This window comes from Hevea brasiliensis, chromosome 14 (assembly GCF_030052815.1).
Source record: "Hevea brasiliensis isolate MT/VB/25A 57/8 chromosome 14, ASM3005281v1, whole genome shotgun sequence".
NCBI classification, from domain to species: Eukaryota; Viridiplantae; Streptophyta; class Magnoliopsida; order Malpighiales; family Euphorbiaceae; genus Hevea; species Hevea brasiliensis.
The window spans coordinates 22518651-22528046 of record NC_079506.1 but is presented as its reverse complement, the minus strand read 5'-3'; the positions used below and the strand labels follow the sequence as shown (position 1 = coordinate 22528046).

At 32.0% G+C, this 9396-nt stretch overlaps 1 non-coding gene and 1 pseudogene across 1 annotated transcript; both read right to left on the bottom strand.

Moving 5' to 3' along the window:
* Window positions 1-1108: 1108 nt before the first annotated feature.
* LOC110665226 (uncharacterized mitochondrial protein AtMg00810-like) lies at window positions 1109-2208 on the bottom strand (annotated as a pseudogene).
* A 1955-nt stretch (window positions 2209-4163) lies between these two features.
* Window positions 4164-4270, bottom strand: LOC131173492 (small nucleolar RNA R71). Its single transcript, XR_009143808.1, has one exon. It is a non-coding gene; the product is annotated as a small nucleolar RNA R71 (small nucleolar RNA).
* Between the last annotated feature and the right edge of the window lie 5126 nt (window positions 4271-9396).

Sequence of the window (9396 nt, the reverse complement as noted above, 5' to 3'; positions counted from 1 at the left end):
CCAATGTCATTCATTCATTGTATGAGATGCTTCATTCAATCAAAAACTTAAAATTTTAAAATGGATAAAGGTGTTTATAATTTATCAAAATTAATTATTTAGTCCTAATTATTTTTAAAATTTTATTTAAAATATTTTTATATTTTATAAAATTAAATTCTTTAATCTTTATGTAAAAAAAAAAACATTAATTAACTTGTTTTAGCTTTAAATATTTATATTTTTTATTCCTGCAATTTTAATTATTCTTATTGTTTAATCTTTATAATTTTAACAATGTATACTATTTAATCCCTTTGTTAAAGTTTAAAACAAGTTGATTTAAATTATCTTTTATGGAAATTTAATAAAAGGGCAAAAGAGTTTGATTTTATAAAATAAAGGGAGGTTGTGAATGAGTTTTAAAAAGATAAAAATTGATTAGTTAATTTTAATAAATATAAGGATTTACAGTAATTTAAAAATTCATATGAAATTATAAAAAAAAATATTAATTTAAAAATTTAAATATTTAAATATAAAAAAAAAAATCATTGACAATTTCATAAAAAGAAGATAAAAGATCCACAAGCAATTATTGTGAAAGCTCTTCCATGCTTATTTAAGAAAGCTGTTGGATGCACAGAACTTAGGCAAGGAATTTGATAACTTTCTGGCTAATTTCGTAGAAGCTTCATGCATAGGCATGTTAGTGATGTATATTTTGGAAAGGTGATGCCCATCTGCTCCCAATTCAGGACCCTTCTGCTTGCCTTCCCTTCTTCCCCATAGGTTCCATTTCTTAACCATTTCCTGACCTGCCAAAGATTTTCTAACTTCTAAAAACAAAAAATAAAAGATTTTCAAACATTCCCCGCAAGCCAAAATCTCCATGGAAGATGATAAAAGAAAGAATTTTTGTATTTCTGAATCTGTGTATTACAAGATTTACAAGGTCCTATATATACAAGTATAATTGAGCTAAGAAAAGAAAGAAGGCTGATAACAAAAATATAGCTTAGATTAAAGCCTAAATCAAGGTCCGTAATATTGGGTTAATGATAGAATATTGGGTCAATGACAGTTTAACACAAATAAGACAATTGTATTCTAACATTCCCCCTCAAACTCAAGTAGGCAAAGTATTTGCTAACTTGAGTTTGCAAGATAACTTGTGAAATCGCTTAAGTGGATGAGCTTTGGAGAAGATATTTGCCGTCTGATCAGCAGAAGGAATTGAAATGAGACAATGCTTGCCACTCATAAGGTGATGACGAACAAAATGGCAATCAATCTCAATGTGTTTAGTTCGTTCATGAAAAGCATCATTGTGGGTAATTTGGATGGCACTATGATTGTCACAATAGATGTTTGTTGCAACATTAGATTGAAAGACACCCATATCCTGTAATAACCATCTTAACTAGAGAAGTTTAGAAGTAGTGTCAGCTAGTGCCCTGTACTCTGCTTCCGTACTAGATCAAGAAACTACTGTTTGCTTCTTACTACTCCAAGATATAAGAGAATCTCCTAGAAAGAAACAAAAGCCAGTTGTAGATCTTCTATCGGTAGGATCTCCAGCCCAATCAGCATCAGAATATGCTTTTAGTTCAAGTGATGATTGAGTAGAAAAATGAAGACCATGGAACAATGTACCTTTGATGTATCGAAGGATACGAAGAATAGCACTAAAGTGAGAAGTGCGAGGAGCAACCATGAATTGGCTAATAAAATGAACTGCATATGCTATGTCCGGTTGAGTGGCGGTGAGATAAATAAAACTCCCAAACAACTGCAGTGTTGGATCCTCCAAAATTGTTCCATCCGTAGGAGAAAGTTTCACATTTGTCTCAAAAGGAGTATTAACAGTTTTATTATCTATCAAACCTGCTCGACAAAGAAGATCAGCGGCATATTTGGCCTGAGACAAATAGTAGCCTGTGCTGTCAAAAGAGACTTCTAACCCAAGAAAATAACTCAAACGACTAAGGTCTTTCATTTCAAATTAAGTACAAAGAAAATTCTTCACCTCTTTAATACCCTGCAAATCATCACCTGTGATAATCATATCATTCACATATAACAATAAAAGTGTATATCCCTTATGAATCTTGTAAATAAAAAGAGCACTATCAAAAGAGCTAGAAGAGAAACCCAATTTATTAATTGTAGAGCTGAATTTTGCCAACTATACTCTGGGGGCTTGTTTAAGTCCATACAAAACCACATTGGAGTGGAAATAGGAATCTTGAGGTGATATATATATATATATATATATATATATATAAGTGGTTTCGTAAGGGTAAAGAAAACAGCTTGGCCAAATAATCATCTCTCCACGTGGGCTTCCTTTGAACTTTATAATCAACTAATTTTTTTTTTACATATTATTATATTCGTTATATAATTCATGTTTTAATCTTTTATATAGTTTTCTATTTTTTTATATATTGTATAATATTATAAATATTATATTTAATTATTTAAATTAAAATTTTAATTTTAATATCATTTTAATTAATTAATTACTTAATTATATTTATTAATTTAAAATTTATTTTTAATATTCGATCATATTTTTATAAAAATTATATGTCATTATTAACATGTAATATTAACCTAATTATATATTTAAATGTAATATAATAAAAAATATAATAACAAATTTCAAAAATATAAATATAAATTTAATCATGCATGTTTTAATTAAAATTGAATATATATATATATATATATATATTTTATTTTTTTTTTTTTTTTGATTTGGATGTAATAATTTAAGTTTTATTTGTGGATTTAGATCGGTTTTAGCCAGATTTTAATATATATATATATAAGTTTTAATTCTTATCTTGTGTGCTTATTTACATACCCATTATTGATACCCCTTGAGTTTTGTTCTTAATCTTAGATTGAAGGACCAAGATGTGAAAATCTATGATAGATAATCAAGATAATAAACTTAATCATCTAATGTTAGAAATAAACCAGTAGGTTAAGAGGAATTTCAAGTTGATTAAAGTACTTAAATGGTTTTGTGTAGTTAAACATCACATGAGAATGGGATTTAGTTTCCTTTAAAACAGACTTTAGTTTGCTTGAAAGAGAAATTAAAGGAAATCAGAATCAACTTCTTTCAAACTTGTATTTTCCTTAATCTTAATTTTACCCATCCAAATCTCAATGAAATTTACTTCATGAACTTCAACTTTGGAATTAATTTTTACCATTAATTAATTAAATCTTTTGTCACTTGCTGAAATTTTAGTAAATTAGTATAGTGCTTAGAATTTTAATTGCTTAATTCATTATAATTTCCTTACTTTCTCAATTTATTTTGCTGCATCTTTTACTTTACCTTTGGAACACATTATTGATAGCCCAAATAATTGTGGCTTTTATAGTTTGGTACTCAAACAACAAATCTCTGTGGGATGATATCTTTTCTTTACTACTTGAATGACCCGTATACTTGCGGAATACGCAATCAAGTTTTTGGCACCGTTGCTGGAGATTTGTTTTTGTTTGATAATTAAACGATTGATTGTTTGGTTAATTTGGGCATTTTATTTTTTATTTTAATTTCTTTTCTTTCTTATTTTCCTTTGAGATTTTCTTGTTTTGGTTTTTCAAGTACATATCTTTTATATGAGATGAACAAAAAGTGTAGAGATTGATTTAATTTTTGATCTTGAGATTGAAAAGATAGCTAAAGCTTTGAGAGCAGAGTCTAAAAGAAAAAAAGCTGAACTCAGAATTCAAAGACAGCAAGAGCAACATCAAGAACAATAAGTGATAGAAGTTATGGCAAACAACAACAACAGATCAATTAAGGATCATGTTTTCCCTAGTTTTGAAGATTTTAGACCAAGTATTACAAGTCCTAGAGTGGAAGCTAATAACTTTGAGTTGAAGCCCTCACTTTGTCAAATGGTTCAACAATCACAGTTTGGGGGAGGTCCTACTGAGAGTCCACATGTGCACCTTGCACATTTTCTTGAGATTAGTGACATGCTGAAGATAAATGGAGTGTCAGATGATGCCATCTGGTAGAGATTATTTCCTTTTTTTTGAAGGATCGTGCTAAGGAGTGGTTGCATTCATTACCTCTGAGTTCAATAACTACTTGGGATGAGTTGTCACAAGCTTTCTTGGCTCAATACTTTCCTCCTAGCAAAACTGTAAAATTGAGAAATGAATTAACTTTTTTCAGACCAAGGGATGATGAGAGTCTTTATGAAGCTTGGAAGAGATATAAGAATCTTCAAAGGAGATGTCCACATCATGGAATCCTTAAATGGATGCTAGTTCAACATTTCTACAATGGTGTTTCTCCAGCAATTAGAAGTATAATTGATACATCTTCAGGAGGTGATCTTATGGAGAAGTCAGAAGATGAAGCTTATTCAGCATTGGATAAAATTGCTTATAATAATTATCAATGGAGCTGTGAAAGAACTGAAATGAAGAAGCCATCAGCTGGTGTGTATGAGTTAGATGCCATGAGTATGTTCAATGCCAAATTTGATGCTTTAATGAGAAAAAAGGATAAGTTAAGCATGAAGGTTGATTCTTCAATTGGAGGATCTAGTCATACAGAAGATGTTGGTGCAGAAAATATGCATTGTATCAATGATTTTCCTTCTTATGGGCAAGAATTTAGAAATGAGCAAGTTGATTTTGTTGGGAATTACAATCAGAAGCCAGTTGGTAATCCTTTTTCTGCTATATATAATCCAGCATGGAGGAATCACCCTAAATTTTCTTAGGAAGGTCGACAGGGACAGTACCAGTAGAATTATTAACAACCTCCTAATTTTCAGCAACAACAGTAGAATTTTCAGCAAACAGAGTACCACTTGGATTTTTACCACAAAGGAATCAAAATGCACCTGTTCCACAACCACCACTTCAGTCTTCAGACTAAGATTCAATTTTGAAGTCTATGATGGAGAATTTCTTAACTGCCTAACAAAAACAAGGAGAGGTGATTCAACAATTAACTTCAAGGATAAATTAGCTTGCCACTCATAACAGGATGTTGGAAAACCAAATAGCTCAACAAGCAAGCTCTTCTAGCAAAGCACAAAGAAAACTTTCAAGTCAACCAGAGAATCCTAGAGAACATTGCAAGGCAGTGATCCTAAGGAGTGGGAAAATTGTGGGAGATGAAAAAAAAGATGAGGTAGAAAAGGAAAAGAAGAAAGAAGATGAAGACAAGAATGAATCTACTTCAAATCATGATGAAGTTAATGAGGAAGCAAACAAAAATGAGGAAGTTGAAAAAAGAAGAAGAAGAAAACTATGTGCCTCCACCACCATTTAAGCCACCATTGCCATATCCTCAGAAGTTTCAGAAAGCAAAGCTAGATAAGCAGTTTGAGAAATTTTTGAAAGTTTTAAAGAAATTATATATTAATATCCCATTTACAGATGCAATTTCTCAAATGCCCTCATATGCTAAATTTCTGAAAGAAATTTTATCAAACAAGAGGAAATTAGAAGATTATGAAACTGTGGCATTAACAGAGGAGTGTAGTGCTCTCTTATAGAATAAGCTCCAATCAAAATTGAAGGATACAGGAAGTTTCTCTATTCCTTGTCACATTGGGGACACTAGCATTGACAAAGCATTGTGTGATCTTGGAGCTAGTGTAAGTTTGATGCCACTCTTCATTTGTGAAAAGTTGAAGGTAGGAGATTTGAAGCCCACCACCATTTCTTTGTAACTAGCTTATAGATCTATCAAATATCCAGCAGGAAATTTGGAGAATGTGCCCTTAAAAGTTGGAAAATTTTTCATTCCTGTGGATTTTGTGGTTCTTGAAATGGAAGAAGATAATCATATACCTATCATTTTAGGAAGGCCATTTTTAGCCACAGCCAGAGCTATAATTGATGTGAAGAATGGTAGACTGACATTAAAAGTTAGAGAAGATGAGGTAGAATTTAATTTAAATCAGACTTTGAAGAAACATCATGGAGTTGATCTTTGTTTAAGGGTGGATATTATTAATGAGATCATGGAAGCAGAATTTAGGAAAAGATATCCTGAGGACCCTTTGGAGAATTGTTTAGTACATAGTAGAACAATAAAAGATGAAAATCCGGAAGTTGCAGCTTTTGCTCAAATTTTGGAAGCTACTCAAGAAGTTATAGGAGATCAAGTTTTGCAAGTTAAAGAGTTGAAACATGAAGTTGCACAACCACCTTTGCTAGATGAGAAAGAAGCACCACAGGTAGACCTCAAACCACTTCCATCTACATTAAGGTATGCTTTTCTTGGACCTAATTCAACTTATCCTGTCATTATTAGTGCAAGTTTGAGTGATGTATAAGTTGAAAAACTGCTGAGAGAGTTAAGAGTACATAGGAAAGTCATTGATTACACCATTGATGATATCAAGGGTATAAGCCCTACCTTGTGCAAGCATAGGATGCTTTTAGAAGATAATTTTAAAGCCACCATAAAACATCAAAGAAGGTTAAATCCTAATATGAAAGAGGTGGTGAAGAAAGAAGTCTTGAAACTGCTTGATGCTGGGATCATTTATCTTATTTCTGATAATAGTTAGGTTAGCCCAGTTCGTGTAGTTCCCAAGAAAGGAGGTGTGACCATTGTGAAAAATGAAAATAATGAGCTAATACCTACTAGAATTGTCACATGGTGGAGGATGTGTATAGATTACAGGAAGCTTAATAGTGCCACTCGGAAAGACCATTTTCCCTTACCTTTTATTGATCAAATGTTAGAGAGGTTAGCAAAACATTCATATTTTTGTTATTTGGATGGGTATTCTGGTTTTTTCCAAATCCTAATACATCCTAGTGATCAAGAGAAAACCACATTCACATGTCCATATGGCACATTTGCATATAGAAGAATGCCTTTTGGCTTATGTAATGCACCAGCTACTTTTCAGTGGTATATGATTATGGAAGTTTTCATGGATGATTTTTTTGTATATGATTTTTCTTTTGACAATTGTCTATCTAACCTCTCTAAAGTGCTTAAAAGATGTGAAGAAACAGATTTAGTACTAAATTGAGAGAAATGTCATTTGATGGTGTAAGAAGGCATTGTTCTTGGACATTTGATATCACATAGAGGAATTGAAGTGGACAAAGCCAAAGTAGAAATGATTGAGAAGATGCCTCCACCAACTTCAGTGAAAGGAATTACAAGTTTTCTTGGGCATGTTGGTTTCTACCGGCGACTTATAAAGGATTTTTCAAAAATTGGTAAACCTCTTACAAATTTGTTGAATCATGATGTTCCTTTTAATTTTGACCAAGCTTGTTTTGATTCTTTTGACAAGTTGAAGGAAGCTCCAACAAACAGCCCCTATTATGCAACCTCCATATTAGTCATTGCCATTTGAGGTTATGTGTGATGCTAGTGACTTTGCTGTGGGAGCAGTACTTAGTCAGAAAAGAGAGAAGAGGTCTTATGCAATTTATTATGCCAGCAAAACTTTAGATGATGCTCAAGTAAATTATGCCACCACTGAGAAGAAATTTTTAGTTGTGGTATTTACTGTGGAAATGTTTAGGTCATATCTGGTTGGATCAAAAGTGATTGTCTATACAGAGCATGTCGCCATAAGATATTTGATGAATAAAAAAGAAGCAAAATCAAGACTGATAAGATGGGTTTTATTGCTATAGGAGTTTAACTTACAAATTAAAGATAAAAAGGGAGCTGAAAATGTTGTAGCAGATTATTTATCAAATATTAAATATGACAGTAAAGATGGAAATGAAGAGGAATTGCCAATTGATGAGTTTTTCTCAAATGAGCAATTGCTGGTCATTGTTGCTGCATTGCCATGATTTGCATATTTTATCAATTACTGTTATGTGGAGTTCTCCCACCAGATTTGAGCTATTAACAGAAACAGAAATTTTTGCATGATATAAAATTTTACACATGGGAGGATCCATTGTTATTTAAGAGATGTAATGATGGCCTAGTTAAAAGGTGCGTGCCTAAAGAGGAAATAGGAAACATTTTAGAGCATTGTCATTCTTCTGACTATGAAGGTCATTTCAATGTGGATAAAATAGTGGCTAAAGTACTTCAAGCTGGATTTTATTAGCCACACATATTTAAAATTGTGAGAGAATTTATTTTGAGATGTGATAGATGTCAAAGAGTGGGGAATATTTCAAGGAAAAATGAAATGCCACAACAAGAAATTTTGGAGATTGAGTTATTTGATGTTTGGGGCATAGATTTCATGAGACCATTCCCATCATATTTTGGGAATAAGTACATTTTGGTAGGTGTGGATTATGTGTCAAAATGGGTTGAGGCCATTGCTTCCCCTACAAATGATGTAAGGGTAGTAGTGAAATTTTTGAAAAAGTTTATTTTCACTAGATTTGGAGCTCCAAGAGCTATAATCAGTGATGGTGGATTTCATTTCTGCAATAAATAATTTGAAAATGTTTTGAAGAAATATGGGGTTACTCATAAGGTAGCTACACTTTACCATCCTCAAACCAGTGGGCAAGTTGAAGCATCTAATATGGAATTGAAGAGAATTTTGAAAAAAGTTATTAATCATTCAAGGAACGTCATTAAGGCTAGATGATGCATTATGGGCGTACAGGACAGCTTACAAAACACCCATTGATACTATAGCTTTTAAGCTAGTCAATGGGAAATCATGTCATTTGCCAGTTGAGTTGGAACACAAAGCATATTGGGCAATCCGAACTTTGAATTTTGATTTAAAAAGTGCTGGAGAGAAAAGATTGCTTCAATTAAATGAACTTAAAGAGATAAGGTTAGATGCATATGAGAATGCTCGAATTTTTAAGGAAAGGACTAGATTTTGGCATGATAAGTGTATTAAAAGAAAAGAGTTTAAAGAGGGTGACCTAGTCCTATTGTATAATTCTAGACTTAGACTCTTTCCTGGGAAGTTGAAATCAAGATGGTCTGGTCCTTTCAAGGTTGTCAAAGTCTATCCCCATGGAGCTGTGGATATTTGGAGTGAAAATTCTGGGATCTTTAAAGTTAATGGTCAAAGGCTCAAGATTTATATCACGGGCCAGTCCATTGAGAAAAGAACAAGTTGTTTTCTTGATGATCCACCAATTCACTAAATTAAGGAACGTCAATCTAATGACCTAAAATTAGTGCTCTTTGAGAGGCACCCCAAAATTTTTCATTATACTTAATTTTCTTTTATTTTGTTTCATTTTATACCCCACTGAACTCAAATTTGACATTAAAATTTCTTTCTACAAGTTAATAGAGATTTTTAAGCAAATGTGTATGTTGAATTGAAAGAAATAAGTGTTTAGGAGGTTGCTGAACCTTATATTTGTCTTCCATGATGCATACTGCTCTTAACAAAGTCAAATCTGAACTAATTTGAGCTTTATGTCTGATTGCAGCAACTGTAA